Source organism: Echeneis naucrates, chromosome 9 (genome assembly GCF_900963305.1).
Source record: "Echeneis naucrates chromosome 9, fEcheNa1.1, whole genome shotgun sequence".
Classification (NCBI taxonomy): domain Eukaryota; kingdom Metazoa; phylum Chordata; class Actinopteri; order Carangiformes; family Echeneidae; genus Echeneis; species Echeneis naucrates.
Window position 1 is genome coordinate 227,254 of NC_042519.1, and position 16,849 is coordinate 244,102.

The window sequence follows — 16,849 nt, forward strand, 5'->3', positions numbered from 1 at the left end:
TACGAGCATGAGATGACCGATTTCCTCAATACTGTCATCCAAAATGTGAAAAAGTAAAAAGTGAACAAGCGTGATGAGATGAAGCAGATAATGCAAGCATATGCTAAACACAGAGAAGTCAGTGCTCAAGAAGCTGTAGCTCGCACTTGCAGACTACCCCTTAAGAAGTGCTCCCATACCGTTGTATTCCTCCAAACCGATGAGGATGGTCTGAAGATGAGTCACGCCCTAAAAAGACTCAAAAACAATTGGATTTGGATTCGGAGGAAGTGTGGATGTTGGGAGTGCCCGAGAAATATTTGCACAGACCAGTTGGACAAACATTCGAAGGTATGTGTTTGGCCAAGTTTTCCTCAGAGTACAGGGTGGTCTACGGCCAGCAAGCTGGATGTCCAACCTCTCAGGCAAAACATTGCACTCCATCCTCAGGCTCCCAAGGACCTTGATGCCACTGTATCAGGGCCTTGGAAATGCACTTAATGAAATCAGAGCGGCACTGTCCAACGCTGAGATTCTCATCATCGATGAAATTTCTATGGTTTCCAAAGAACTGTTTGCCTACATCCACTACGTTTCCAGCAGATCAAAGGAAACCAGAGACCATTTAGAGGAATGTCTGTACTTGCTTTAAGCGATTTTTACCAACTTCCACACCTCGGTAAAGCCAAGCCACTCTATGTGTATGAGGAGAGTGAGTTTGATCTCTGGAAGGATCTTATCAAAATTTCAAAACCAACCTGACAGTGATCATGTGACAGAAAGACGAATGGACCTTTGCTGAACTCCTGAACCGCCTCAGAGTAAAGCGAAAAGGAGATCCTCTCAGCGACGAATACAGGGAGCTGCTCACACAGGCTGTAGCTGATATCCGTGATTGTCCAGCCGACTGGCTACACATCTACGGCATGAAAAAAGAGGTTGACCGTCACAATTGCGCTACTATAGCGGCTCTCCACGAGGACTTTATTGACATCGCGGCTGAAGACTACAGAAAAGATCCCAGAACAGGCTGCATGTTGATCATGTCCCAAAAGGTCAAAGGCAACAAAAGAGACTTGCCTGACAACATAATGGCTGCTGAAGGAGTACGCGTTATGTTGACCGGGAATCTTGACATGGAGGATAGGATTGTCAATGGGACATTTGGTACAATCTCACACATTGTGATAACTTGACGCGATCCAAAAACCGCGAAGATGATTGGACTGCAGCTGGACAATCCCACAGCAGGACGCACTCAGCTGCACAACTTTGCTACAGGGTCTCGCCATCACGGAATTTGGTGAGAAAAAGATATACGCTGACCCAAACATCACAACAGCTCTGAAAAATATGAATCATGACTGCCAGACCTCTGAGTTTTGTTTTTTTTTTAATCTATGGACCAGTTGTTTCAGACTGTGACAATAATCCACCACAACGTTCAAGGACTTCCAGCTCACATTATGGAGACTGGCAGATGTGCCTCACAGAGTTGCACCTCTCAGGGTCCTTCATATCCTCAATTTTCCATCTGGAGGGATACAGGATGTTCACACGCAGCAGACAATTTTCTTACAACAGCTGTTGCAGTGGACATGGCAAGAAAAGATGGAGGTGGAGTTGCAGTGTACTGCAGGAGCAGTGTTCACACTGAACCTTGTAGCTACATGTAAGGTGTCACAGATCTGGAGTTTTTTGTTGTTAAAATTGAGGCCCCAGTCAAAGTACTTTTAGCGACTGTTTACAAACCACCCAATTTAATTTTAGCTAAATTTTTAAGAAATTTGCAAGGCCTCTTGGACTCATTGGACATATTAAATCACCAGCCAATTGGTATTTGTGGATATTTTAATGAGGATCTCCTCTTAAAAGGTAAGAAAAGCGTCGATTTGTTTCAATCCAGAGGTTACACTCAGTTAATTCCTGAATTGACCACTGAAAAGAACACACTGATTGATCACATTTACATTTCACATCCTGATAAATGTCTTCAGTCAGGTGTTCTCCAAACTTATTACAGTTACCACAGTCCTGTATATTGTATTTTGACTGGCTAATAGTTTCTTCAGTCAACACATGCCACTAATAAGTTGCAAATTATTTGCTGTCTCTCTTTTGTCTGTAAAATGTTTCACTACATTTGCTGTCATGGTGTGTGTGTGTGTGTGTGTGTGTGTGTTTATCTGTGTGTGTATATATATGTATATCTATTATTCTATTCTATTTGTCTGATCTTGGTGTCACAGTGGTATTTGTTCATGTCATGAATCTCTATCAATATTTTATTTTTTTTTTTATCATATTCACATTTAATATTTTTAGGTCAGCAATATATACATTAAGATGATGAGAAGGACAGCGTCAGTGTGCTCGAATGTAAAACAGGGAGCTCAAGAAAGCATCAGCAGCAGCAGCTTATTTTGTCATTGCCTAACTAACAACTATAGGTTGAGGAATTCTTTCAATTGCTGCTGTTCTTTTCCTGGATGGATGGGAAACATGAAGCGAATGTTACACAATAGTCAAAAACGTTAAATGGTTCTGTTTAATCATTTCACTTTTTTGCAGAGGAAGATGCCAACACCGTGAGTGAGGATCCAGACCCAATTTCAAAGTAAGTTTGTCTCTCTTTCTGTCTTTCTTAAAATTATTTGCTAATATGAAGAGGGTTAATTTAATGTGGTTAGATCCGGAGATGATTCCTCTGCAGACAGCAGTGCAGCACAGCACAGATAAGGAATATTTTATAATTATTTTTCTGTGTAGTGTATATTTGGCTGTGTGAACACATGCTCTCATGTAGTTAGTTTTTTCAATCCTGCTGCTGTTTCTGTTTCACTTATGTATTTTTGTTCTTGGTTATTTTCTCACCTTCCAGATCTCCCAGTGCCTGTCTAAATCAAGTGATGTAACACATGAGGTTAAAGATCTCCAATGCTGAACAAGATGACCGAGATGACGGCATATCCAGAAGAACATCCACAGGACTGCAGTAGACAGAAGCCTAAAGTACACAAGTAAGGATATTTAATAACTTGATTTCACTTGACTTTAACTTGAGTTAATTGATACTGATCTAATGTTGTATGTATTTGTGATGTCTTTATGTTTTTAGAGACGTTGGAGGATGATCACTGCACTGCTGCCAAACTGCCCCAGGTTTCTGCCTCTTCAAGAGATCTGTTGGGTCCCTTTAAATTTGGTGTAAACCTGCACTGTATATGTATAGTTGTGTTTTATTTTACTAGGGCTGACAATGTAGTAAACAGACTATTTTTATTCAACGTTAAAGCACTGAAAAAAAAAAACTAATTGCTAATAAAGCTTTTGAGACAAAGGATTTTTTTTTTAAATTTTATGGAGCTGTTGTAACGTGAATGATCAAAATAAGTGCATAAGTTAATCTCCACGACTTAACGACGGCCCTTTGCAGTGATTCACAGATGCCTACATGACAGAGGTAAGACAGACTCCTCCGGCACTATACACCCCGAGTCACTCTTGAAATGTCTGCCAAGGAATTTTCTAGTTAGTGACTCGGGCTCCGCACAGAGTCACTGTTGCCTCTATAGCCATAGAGCCCAGAGTCACTATTGTTATCCTGCGCGCTTATTATTCCGCTTATTGACGTAAGCAGAGCGGTAAGCGTGTTGCGTCATTTCCGGTCACTGGCGGTTGTGCTCTCTGCTGTGCTCTGTCATCTCATGTGTTGTTTCCACTGTTCTTCTGCTATTATTTCCTAATTCCCTCGATTAATCCGACAGCAAATTATTTTCACACCAACACTAGGTTTAAAAGTCAATATCTCCCCTTTCTCCAAAGGTTATAACTGGTTCTGCTCCTCTGCTAATCGAACTACCCGATTAGCAATGTCCTCCAGCTCTCTGTCTCCACTCTCTGTTCCTCCTTCTCCTCCTCCTCTCCTCTCCTGTTCTGTGTGCCTAATGTGTAGTTATTCTTCTGCCTCCTTTTATGATAGCACCTCTTGTCATAAATGTAGGATGATGGTAGAAAATTAATGAGTTAGAATCTCGGCTCCGCACTTTAGCTAGCCCAACTTATGCTAGTGTAGCTACTCCCCGTAGCCAGTCCGGGCCAACCTAGACGAGCTCATACGGCAGTTAAGATAGTTTCTCCCCCCCCAGTGGCTCCCGAGCAGCCAGGATTTAGTCAGGGCGGCTGGGTGACTGTCCGAGACAAGAGGCATAGTCGTAGGCAGCAGCCCCTGGTTCACCACCGACCAGTTCACGTTTCCAACAGGTTCTCCCCTCTCAGCGACACACCCGCTGAAAAGCCGACTCTAGTGATTGGTGAATCTATTCTGAGGAACGTGAAGTTAGAGACACCGGCGGCCGTAGTGTATCCCGGGGGCCAGAGCAGGCGACATCCAGTCTTATCTGAAACTGCTGGCTAAGGGTAAACGTAAATATGCTAATATTGTTATTCACGTCGGCAGTAACGACACCTGACTTCGCCAAATTAATGTGGAATCGGTGTGTACTTTTGCTAAAATGATGTCGGACACTGTAGTTTTCTCCGGCCCCCTCCCCAATCGGACCTGATGACATGTACAGCCGCATGTCATCATTTAACCGCTGGCTGTCAAGGTGGTGTCCGGAAAACAACGTGGGCGACATAGATAACTGGAACTCTTTCTGGGGGAGACCTAATTAGGAGAGATGGTGTCCATCCCACCGTGGACGGGGCCGCTCTCATTTCTAGGAATATGGCCGATTTTATTAGAAATCCAAAACCCTGACCATCCCGAGTTGAGACCGGGAGGCAGAGCCGCAGTTTAACACGCTCCTCTGCACCTCAGTCAGAGCGGTCACCTGCCGAGAATAGAATAGAGTCTGTGTCTATGTTTAGGTCTATAGAAACTGTGCCTGTCCCACGACCACCTAAATTTAGAAAAGTTAATAAACCCAAATTAAACAGAAGAGGAGCTAAAAACAAAAACCTAACTGAAATTAAAACAGCCACAAATTCAGTCTCAAATAACACTGCGATCAAATGTGGACTGTTGAATATTCGATCATTATCATCAAAATCTCTACTAGTTAACGATCTAATTGCTGATCATCTTATTGATTTATTTTGTATAACTGAAATGTGGCTGCAGCAGGATGAGTATGTTAGCATTAATGAAGCTACACCCCCAACTCATGTTAATTTTCATATCCCTCGTACCACAGGTCGAGGAGGGGGGGTGGCTGCAATATTTCAATCAAGCCTATTAATCAACCCTAGACCAAAATCTGGTTGCAGGTCTTTTGAAAGCCTCACTCTTAGTCTTTCCCACTGAAACTAGAAAGATGAAAAACCAGTTCTGTTAGTTACAGTATACTGTCCACCTGGTCCGTACTCAGAATTCCTATCAGAGTTTTCTGAGTTTATATCAGATTTAGTACTCAGTACAGATAAAATCATTATACTGGGAGATTTCAATATACATGTTGATGTACAAAGCGACAGCCTTAGTTCTGGGTTTCTTTCCCTACTACACTCATTGGCTTTTCCCAGCATGTGAATGAACCCACTCGATTCTACAATCATATCCTTGATCTTGTTCTAACATATGGCATTGAAATTGACAAGCTAACAATTCTTCCCCAAAACTCTCTCCTGTCTGACCATTACCTTATTACATTTGAGTTTACTTTAAGGAGCTCCACAGCATTGAGGAATAAATTCAGCTATAGCAGATGTTTATCTGAAGCTGCTGTGGCTAAATTTAAAGAGAACATTTGGTCATCATTGCCAACAATGCCATATCTAAATTCAAATGAGGATTTCTCCCATACGCAGGTTGATGACCTTGTGAATAGCACTATGGCCACACTGCGTTCAAATCTTGATAATGCTGCCCCTCTCAAAAAGAAAGTATTTAAACTGAGGAGGCTGGCTCCCTGGTATAATTACCAAATCCGTGCCTTAAAGCAGACATCAAGGAAATTAGAAAGAAATTGGTGTTCCAGTAAGTCAGAAGAGTCTCACAGAGCCTGGAAAGATAGCCTAAAAACATATAAAAAAGCTCTCCGCAGTGCTAGAAGTTCATATTACTCAGCACTCATAGAAGAAAACAAGAACAACCCCAGGTTTCTCTTCAGCACTGTAGCCAGGCTGACAGAGAGCCATAGCTCAGTTGAACCAGTGATCCCCTTAGCTCTAAGCTGTGATGATTTTATTAACTTTTTTACAGATAAAGTTCTCACGATCAGAGAAAGAATTTATCAGCTCTTGCCTACGTTAGATAAAAATCTCCTACTGAATACAGCAACTCCTGAATCAGCTGCAAGGACTCTTTTACATCTGGAATCATTCTCACCTCTGAATCTCTCGGAGCTAGCTTCTATAGTTTCATCATCCAGATCGTCAACCTGTCTATTAGACCCAGTACCAACTAGCCTCTTTAAAGAGTTCTTTTATTTAATTGAGCCGTTCATTCTAGATTTGATTAATTTGACTTTATTTCTGGGATATGTACCTCAGGCACTTAAGACCGCGGTCATCAAACCCCAGTTTAAAAAGCCTAATCTTGATTCAGATGTTTTGGCAAACTATAGACCCATATCGAACCTTCCATTTATTTCTAAAATCATTGAGGAAGCTGTAGCAAAACAACTACACGACCATCTAGATGGGAACAGTTTGTTTGAACAGTTTCAATCAGGATTTAGAGCCCATCATAGCACAGAAACAGCGCTGGTTAAAGTCTCCAATGACATTCTAATGGCCTCAGACAATGGATCAGCCTCCATACTTCTCCTTATCAGGAAACACAGCATCAACTTCTACTGCTATGCAGACAATACTCAGCTGTACCTATCAATGAAGCCAAATGAAGTCAGTCAGATAGTCAGACTGCAGACATGTCTTGAAGACATAAAAGTCTGGATGACTGGAAATTTTTTACTTCTCAACTCTGACAAAACAGAAGTTCTTGTACTCGGCCCTAAGCACCTCAGAGAAATACTGTCTAGTCATCTCATCAGTCTGGATGGCGTTACTTTGGCTTCCAGCTCCACTGTAAGAAACCTTGGAGTAATTTTTGACCAGGACATGTCCTTTGTCCCTCACATAAAACAAGTTAGTCGGGCAGCTTTCTTCCACCTGAGAAACATTAGGAAAATCATCATCCTTTCTCAGGATGATGCAGAAAAACTAGTCCATGCATTTGTAACTTCTAGGCTGGGCTACTGTAACTCGTTACTATCTGGATGTCCAAACAAATCTCTAAAAGGCCTTCAGTTATTTCAGAACGCTGCTGCACGATATTAACAGGAACTAGGAAAAGAGATCATATCTCTCCAGTGTTAGCCGCTCTTCATTGCCAGTAAAATATAGAGTAGAATTCAAAATCCTTCTTTTAACATATAAAGCTCTAAATGGCCAAGCTCCATCGTATCTCAGAGAGCTCATAGTTCCTTACTGTCCTAGTAGGCCACTCCACTCTCTAGATGGAGGTTTACTTGTGGTTCCTAGAGTCTCCAAGAGTAAATCTGGAGGCAGATCATTCAGTTATCAGGCTCCTCTTCTATGGAACCAACTTCCAGTATTGGTCCGGGGGGCGGACTCTTTAGTAATTTTCAAGACCAGGCTTAAAACTTTCCTGTATGACAGAGCTTATAGTTAAAAAGTTAAAGTCCTCTACTCTTTAGCTATGCTGCTATAGGCCTAGGCTACTGGGGGAAGGACTGAGAATCTCTCTCTCTCTCTCTCTCTCTCTCTCTCTCTCTCTCTCTCTCTGTCACCCTCTCTCCCCCTCTCCCTCCCTCCCTCTCGCTCGCTCTCCCTTCCTCCCCCCTTGCATGCACTGATAAGATCTATCCTTCTTAAAAAAAAAACACAGTTTCACCCAGTTCTATGCATTTATACTGCATTTACTAACCATGTTCTGCCAAAGTCTCTGTCTCTCCCAGTTCCTCTCCTCTCTCTCCCTGTCCTCATCCTGCAGGTGGTGACTCACCGCCATCCCATGTTCCTGCAACACCTGCTGGTCCCATATTTCATGAATTCTGTACTACAGCTCAACTCCATGAACTTCATGCAGCAACATGTTCCTGCCTATACCCCCCCCCCCCAATGCCTATCTCACTCTCTCTCCCACTCTCAACCCAACCGGTCGAGGCAGATGGCCGCCCCCCTTGAGCCTGGTTCTGCTAGAGGTTTTTGCCTCTTAAAGGAAGTTTTTCCTTGCCACTGTTGCCAAGTGCTTGCTCATCGGGGGATCTGTTGGGTCTCTTTAAATAAATTTATAAAGAGTTTGGTCTCGACCTGCTCTATATGTAAAGTGCCTTGATGTAACTTTGTTGTGATTTGGCGCTATACAAATAAATCTGATTTGATTCCTCTTCCGTAAGAATTTTGATTCGCTTCTTGTCGGAGGGCTTTGAATTTAGCCCCACGGACCAAAGCCCATCATGTGGGGCCTGTTTGGGATCGGTGTGCTATCCGATTTCAGGGTAGAATACGATATTTTGGCGCCGTAAACGGCGATAATTGTGGCCAAAAAACTCCATTCATTTCCTATGAGAGACGGCGAAAATCCTCGAAAATCTTTGGCTTTGGCTTGCGTCTAGCTACACAGTCCATTTTACCATCAAAACGGAGGAAAACTTGTTGCCTTTCAAGTGGTGTTTTCATCTTTCTGATATCTTTTATACTTTTCGAACAGCGATTGTTCAAGTGTGATGCTCGTCTCACCTCATTTCTGCTGTTTCCCATGTGTGTGTATTGCACGGAATGTTGGTGGCTTAGAGTGGAGGACACTTAAGTTAGAGTGCATGAGTGAGCTGAAGATTCTCTAAAAATTTATTTTTAAATCGCCCTCACGGCCACATAGTTTAAGGTACGCGCCTCATTTTCTCCAAAGTAGTAGAGATTTTTGTCCTCTCTTGAAAAATGTCTTTACTTTAACTGTCAGACAAACCAAATTTGAACTATGCCCCTCTAAAGGACATGCTCACCCCTCCTCTCTCCTTTTACTACCCATGTATTTTTCTCTGGCCGGAAGGAGAGGAGTACACATTTTCATGTGTTTTTAACTTGCTCCCCTGTCTACACTTTACATCCTAGAAACACCAAAATACACACACAGCTTCAAACACTTGTTGTGGCACTCAGCGTCTGCTTGGTTTTCTGATAGCGGTGACCGTTTTGTCACAAACTGCCTCAGAGTGAGAGGCTCGCCGAGACAAATGAACATATTTTCTAATGGACTCTCTGAGAAGGATGATGCAATCCAAGCTCAGACAAACAGCTGCAGTCATTTAAGTCATCAGACTCCTCTGATAGGAGAGCAGCTGAACAACTGCTACCACTGACATTTGTGTTAGACTGCAGGACACACACAGAGACTGATACACAGACACACACAGAGACTGATCCAAAGACACACACAGACACATACACACAAATACATATAGACACGCATATGCATACCTACACAGACACACAGACACACATATAGATAGACAGGCACACAAAAACACAGCCAGGCACATGCAAAGAGACACAAATATACAGACAAAGAGCCCTATACATAAGTACATACAGACATACACAGACACAAATACACACGTATACAGAGAGACACACAGAGACAGTGGCTCACACGCAGATACACAGACACATTTACAGACGCACAAATATACAGACACAAAATGACACACAAACCCAAATAGATACACAAACGCACAAGTGAAACACACATGAACACATCCACGCACAAACACAAAAAAAAAACATGACAATGGCCATCAGTTTGAATGATTTCTTCTCTGACTGACAAACCAATGTACTCATCCCTGAGTTCTCTGGTATGAGAACAGCTGATCAACTGTTACTACTGACATTTCTGTTTGATTGGGATGGTCAAGGCCTGTGGAATACAAAATCAAACAAGGTTTTCATTATTTTCCTACATAAACATCACCTTTGTTAATCACCTTGATTAAAAAAAATTGAAAATGGAATTAGATTGCAATATTTGGTAACACTTGTACTGTAAGGGTACAAATCATATACTTAAGTAATGCTTGACTAATGAATGATTTATTAATCAAAATCAAATCAAATCAGATTTATTTGTATAGCGCCAAATCATAACAAAGTTACATCAAGGCACTTTACATATAGAGCAGGTCTAGACCAAACTCTTTATAAATTTATTTAAAGAGACCCAACAGATCCCCCGATGAGCAAGCACTTGACAACAGTGGCAAGGAAAAACTTCCTTTAAGAGGCAGAAACCTCGAGCAGAACCAGGCTCAGGGGGGGCGGCCATCTGCCTCGACCGGTTGGGTTGAGAGTGGGAGAGAGAGATAGAGAGAGAGAGAGAGAGAGACAGGCATTGGAGGGGGGGGGGGGGGGGGGGGTGTAGGCAGGAACATGTTGTTGCATGAAGTTCATGGAGTTGAGCTGTAATACAGAATTCATGCTATATGGGACCAGCAGGTGTTGCAGGAACATGGGATGGAGATGAGTCACCACCTGCAGGATGAGGACAGGGAGAGAGAGGAGAGGAACTGGGAGAGACAGAGACTTTGGCAAAACATGGTTAGTAAATGCAGTATAAATGCTTAGAACTGGGTGATGCAGGGTGCATCATGAATTCTTGTTGGCCAGTGTACAAATGATCTAGTCACTAACTTTCTGGAATTATAAACATAAATTAAATTAGGTAAATTAACTTTTGCATAACAGAAATTCAACTTGGTACATATTAATTAGAAGTGTGAACTAATCACAGTCATAGTGACTCGTTAAATTGTTCGTTATGAGCGACAGGAATTTGTGACACATTGCATTCATTTATGTATTTAATCATCATGAGTCATGCATTTGTTAACCATTACTTAAGTTTATGATTTGTACGCTTATTGTAAGGTTTTAACCAATATTTTAATGGCATAATTTAAATGACTTTTGATAAAACATGAGGATTAGCTAGGACTGTAATTTTGCTTGTGCAACTGAATGTGGCTTTTACTTGTTATAGTGTGAAAAACAAAGACTCAGCATGTTATGGACACTTACAATTCAAAAATTTTCTCCATAAATATAAAGCATAATGTAAATGCTGCCACACAAGTTTTAGAATGCCTTTGTCACTTCTCCAGCATGTCCTGAATCAAAATCACAGCAGCAATCAGCTCTGGATCTGCATGCATCTGCCCCAAACGCCTTTCAAGTTCTGCTTGAGGAGCATCAACCAAGGGCCCACAGAACTTGGAGGAATTGTGAAGGTGCTGGAGCTTAGTCTTGAGTAGTGTTATCATAGGTATCAGCCATCCCATCTGCACACTGGCCTCTCCCTGAAGAACATTGATTGCCTTTGCAAATGCGCTCATGGTCTACCCATATTCTGTGAAAACGCAATCTCAGCAGGAGTGAACCTGTCAAAAAAATTAAAAAAAGGGGGAAAAAAACACATCAGTGGCTAAAAAAAAGTCAAACATGTTCATCAAAATCAAATCAAATTTATTTGTATCGCGCCAAAAGTTACATCAAGGCACTTTACATGAAGAGCAGGTCTCTATAAAATTATTTGAAGAGACCCAAGAGACCCCCCGATGAGCAAGCACTTGGCGACAGTAGCAAGGAAAAACTTCCTTTAAGGGGCAGAAACCTCAGGCAGAACCAGGCTCAGGGGGGGCGGCCATCTGCCTTGACTGGTGAGTCTGAGTTTATTCCTCAATGCTATGCAGCCCATTAAAGTAAACTCAAATATAATAAGGTAATGGTCAGTCAGGAGAGAATTTTGAGGAAAATTTGTTAGCTTGTCAATTTCAATGCCATATGTTAGAACAATATCAAGTATATGATTGTAGTCGTGAGTGGTTTCATTCACATGCTGGGAAAAGTCAATTGAGTCTAGTAGGGAAAGAAACACAGAACTAAGGCTGTCGCTTTTTATATCAACATGTATATTGAAATCTCCCAGGATAATGATTTAATCTGTGCTGTGTACTATCTCTGATATAAACTCTGAGTGTGGACCAGGTGGATGGTAGACTGTAACTAACAGAACTGGTTTTTCATCTTTCTAGTTTGAGTGGGAAAGACTAGGAGTGAGGCTTTCAAAAGACCTGCAACCAGATTTTGGTCTAGGGTTGATTAATAGGCTTGATTGAAATATTGCAGCCACCCCCCCTCCTCGACCTGTGGTACGAGGGATATGAAAATTAACATGAGTGGGGGGTGTAGCTTCATAAAGACTAACATACTCATCCTGCTGCAGCCAGATTTCTGCTGTACAAAACAAATCAATACGATGATCAGTGATGAGATCATTAACTAGTAGGGATTTTGATGATACTGATCAGTCCACATTTAATTGCAGTGTTATTTGATACCGAATTTGTGGCTGTTTTGATTTCAGTTAAGTTTACCCTAAGTTTTCTAAATTTAGGTGGTAGGGGGACAGACACAGTTTCTATAGACCTAAACATAGACACAGACTCTATTCTATTCTCGGCAGGTGACCGCTCAGACTGAGGCGCAGAGGAGCGTGTTAAACTGCGGCTCTGCCTCCCGGTCTGGACTCGGGATTGTCAGGGTTTTGGATTTCTAATAAAAAAAAAAAAATACATAAAAATAATTCCTAGATATGAGAGCGGCCCCTTCCACGGTGGGATGGACACCATCTCTCCTATATCAGACCCGGTCTTCCCCAGAAAGCCTTCCAGTTATCTATGTAGCCCACGTTGTTTTCGGGACACCACCTCGACAGCCATCACTGGTACGATTGGGGAGGGGGCCGGAGAATACTAAAGTGTCCGACATCGTTTTAGCAAAAGTAAACACTGATTTCACATTAATTTTTGTGACTTCCGACTGGTGAAGTCAGGTGTCGTTACTGCCAACGTGAATAAGAATATTAGCATATTTACGTTTACCCTTAACCAGCAGTTTCAGATAAGACTGGATGCTGCCTGCTCTGGCCCCCGGGATACACATTCTTAAATGAAATCGGTTTGTTTGCATTGACTCTCAGAGGACCCGCTGGAAATATCGCAGTCACACCTGTAGATAATAGATTTAATCTCTCTCTCACTACACTCCCTGAATTCTTTATTATCATTAGTGAAGAAAAGTATGACTCAGTGACACACTTTCTAAAACTCTTTTAACCACATTGGCGAGATTTACACTGTGCCCCATAAATTTATGTTTCAGATTTTTTAAAATAGCTTTTTTGTCAATTTGAACCTCATTATTTCAATCAGAAGATGTAAATAATAATGTCATAAGAATAGTCATTGTGACATTGTCATTAGTGAACCATACAAAGAGCACTTATTACTTATTATGCTAAAGCTAATGTATTATGTATTTAATTAGTTTCAGGTGGGTGCTGACACTGTGAGAGCACTTTACACTTTACATTCACTACAATAATTTATTTTCTCAGGCATTGCAAACAATGAAACTAAAATGTATGTTATTTTTTACAGAAACTGCAAAAAAGAAATAGAAGATAGAAAAGGAGAGAAAACAAATCGTTTGTGCCTAACAAAAATTTCAGTGATGGCCTCTCTTGCAAAGAGGGTTAGTCAAGGGTGATGGGGTCTCAGGTGCTAGAGGGTTGACACGAGGGGTCCTATCCTTCTGGGTGGTCACTTTATTGTATAACATAATGCATGCAGAAATAACTGGTTTGGAGATGGCCAAACTGAACCAGGTTTGTGGCCGTGAGCCAGGGTCAGGTTAGGGGGTCATTAAGTACAGGTGGCATCCACAGCCCCTGTTACCCAGCAGTACTCCACTGAAGCCTTGATAAGTATGACATATCACAGTTTCAAAACATGAACATCCAGTGTACAGTGTACAGTTGCCATACCCTGCTCAAGCATACTGCATGTAATATACCACAGTAGGCTCATAAGGTGTATGCTATATTATATTGGTATTATATAAATTAGCTTACCTGCAGTCTCATAAAATCTCTCCTTTATTGTCTGCGTGAGCAGGTGGCAGAGGAAACACCACAAAAGGCCTCCACTAGCCTTGTGAGTGCCCTGGCCACCTTGTGGATAATCCTGCTGCTTGCTAAGGTTCTCAGTGTCAGCAAAAGCCTATATGAATGTACCTATGAACGAATTAATGAATGAATGTATCTTTCATTTTCCTGTCATTATTATTCTGTAATTGTTCTGTAAATTATTCCATATGGGCTTATAAAACATCATGAGAATGATTACAAATAAAACAACAACAAAAACAACCAACCAAACAAAAAAGCTTCAGTCACTTCCCTTTCACAAAGAACCGCAGCACAACACTAAAATAGAAAAAAAAATAGAAAAATAGAAAAAAAAAAAAGAACACATCCTGTTGGGAGCAAGCTGTTGTATTTCTCATACAGAAAATCAAATAGGTTAATTCTATCACAAAATTTCTCTCTCTCCACAGCTCTTCTTATAGTTCTAGCACCCACATTAATGGGCTCAGTCAAAATTGACAGTTATTTTCAAACAGAACTGATTGGTCTGTGGGCGGCCTTATATATCTGCGGAGCTCTTATCCTCAACTTGATCTGCTCTGGGTCAGATTAGGTGTTGCGCCTAAGAAACACAAGAAAAGTTCAAATGTTTATCTGGATTGACTTAAGTGATGATCCTTTATATCCAAAGGGTCAAAGGTCAGCTTCATTGTAACATTATCCTCTGGTGCTCTGCTGCTTTGACTTTAACTTTGTTGACTTTTCACAGTCATGATGTGTTTTTGTTTCAGGAGACAGACAATGAGCTGATGATAAATACGACCACCGCTCCATCTGCACTCACATGCACTCCCAGCCACAGTGTCTTGCCTGCATGTGATGGCTGATGATGTCTTAATTAGTGCATATTCCATCATGACAAAGAAGGTGGAGACAATTGTGTGATTGGGCAATCACAGAACAGTGCACTGTTCCTAAAATTATGTTGAAACCTGCATACCATTGCTAACCATGTTCTCCTGAAGTCTCTGTCTCTCCCAACTCCTCTCCTCTCTTTCCCTGTCCTCATCCTGCAGGTGGTGACTCATCACCATCCCATGTTACTGCAACGCCTGCTGGTCCCATATCTTCAAGAATTCTGTACAACAGCTCATCTCCATGAACTTCATGTAGAAACATGTTCCTGCCTACAGCCCCCCATGCCTCTTTCACCCTCTCTCTCTTTCTCTCTCTCTCTCCCACTCTCAACCCAACTATTCGAGGCAGATGGCCGCCCCCCCCCCGAGTCTGGTTCTGCCCGAGGTTTCTGCCTCTTAAAAGAAGTTTTTCCTTGCCACTGTCGCCAAGTGCTTGCTCATCGGGGGATCTGTTGGGTCTCTTCAAATAATTTTATAAAGACCTGCTCTTCATGTAAAGTGCCTTGATGTAACTTTGTTATGATTTGGCGCTATACAAATACATTTCATTTGAAATATTTGCATTTTATATAATTGTCAGTGATTGGACCACAACTGAAGATAAGATAGTTGTGGGTCACAGAGTGCTTGACACGTATCATATTTTTGGTTTGGTGGTTTTCACCAGGCTGTGTTCATGTCTGCATTTCTAAAGTGGTTTGTCCTCATGTGACCTTGTCATGTGTTGTTTGTGTGTTTATGTGTGTATTGCTTATTATTGTTGGGCCTCCATCATGAGGTTGAAAGACCTACATGTAAACCCTGAGGCCTGGCCATGAGGCCACCTCCCCCCGAGACAAAAGAATCCATCCACAGAGTAAATTTCCCTACATCCCTTGCAGTTCATACCTGATGTGAACTGAACAGGAGGTAGCAGGCTCTCATCTTATCTACAATGCAGGCTTATCTACAATGCAGGGAGGTGTGATAATGGGCCGTGACATCAGTCCCCATTTATTTCTGGTATTCTGGCTTAGGAGAAGCTTTGCCTTCTCGACCAGCTAGATCACAAATGAAAGTGACCTGTACACGCATGCTTATTCCCCCTGTTGGAGTTTCACCCTTGTTGGACGAGACAAGACCTGACCCAGATCCGTGAGAGTCAGCCGTTTGCAACCCACTGACTGACTTCACGGAGACGCCACGATAACTTCTCTGCCACATTGTCTACTGGTGAAGTCGACAATATGGACGCTATCCAGTACGTATTTCCGAGGAGCAGAAATATGTCATTTGCAGGCGCTCCATCCGTTTCCAAATTAATGGTAAGCAATAGCAAAAAATAAAGTAATCAATTCATCAGTCAAGCACACTTACCAATAAGCCAGCAGCCCATTTTGAATCGACAAACTAGTGTAAGTGATCCGGCAGTGAGGTTGACTTAACGTAGGCTATTCTCGCACAGCTAGGCTAGCTGATGAGCAGCAATGAAACACAAGGATTTCTCGGAGGAAGGAGAACTTTTAAAACTAAAATTTGGGTTAGCATTGTTTAATAGCCATGCCTTGCGCTATTCAGAACAACCAATTGGGAGAGCTGATAAGCACAAACTTTTCTTTGTATTGGCAATTCACCTGGCCAAGAAAAGGGCAGAGATGATGCCTGACGAGAGTGGCTGCGTCGAGGTCCTTCGTTGTGGCCTTCCTAGCTAGACTGATCCTCGGCTGAAGTGGCTGTCGGTCTGGCTTGTTCCTCTTCAGCGGCAGTGTTGTCTTTCGTGGTTATTAAGTTAATGTCGGAATTATTCTTCTCTTTCCTCGCGCAGCACAAGCCCTAGTTAGCACGGCAACTCGAGACGCTGGAGGATGAGTGCAGTACAGCCAAACTTGTTCTGGACGCAAGCAGTCTTGGCTTCAAGTTGGAACTTAGCCTTTGTAATTTAGCGGCTATGTTCTGACTCTTTTATTTTTGTTGCTGTTGCTTCGTCAGGTCTCCTGGGGAAGCTGTCCGCCTCAGATATTCC

The 16,849-nt window shown here is 42.0% G+C and overlaps 1 protein-coding gene across 1 annotated transcript in view; it reads right to left on the reverse strand.

Moving 5' to 3' along the window:
- Positions 1-11,336: 11,336 nt before the first annotated feature.
- apba1a (amyloid beta (A4) precursor protein-binding, family A, member 1a) overlaps positions 11,337-16,849 on the reverse strand; it is a 55,821-nt gene continuing 50,308 nt past the window's right edge. The window contains exon 14 of the transcript XR_003841114.1: positions 11,337-11,381. The gene's annotated coding sequence lies outside the window, so the exon portion shown is untranslated. The remainder of the gene's footprint in view (positions 11,382-16,849) is intronic.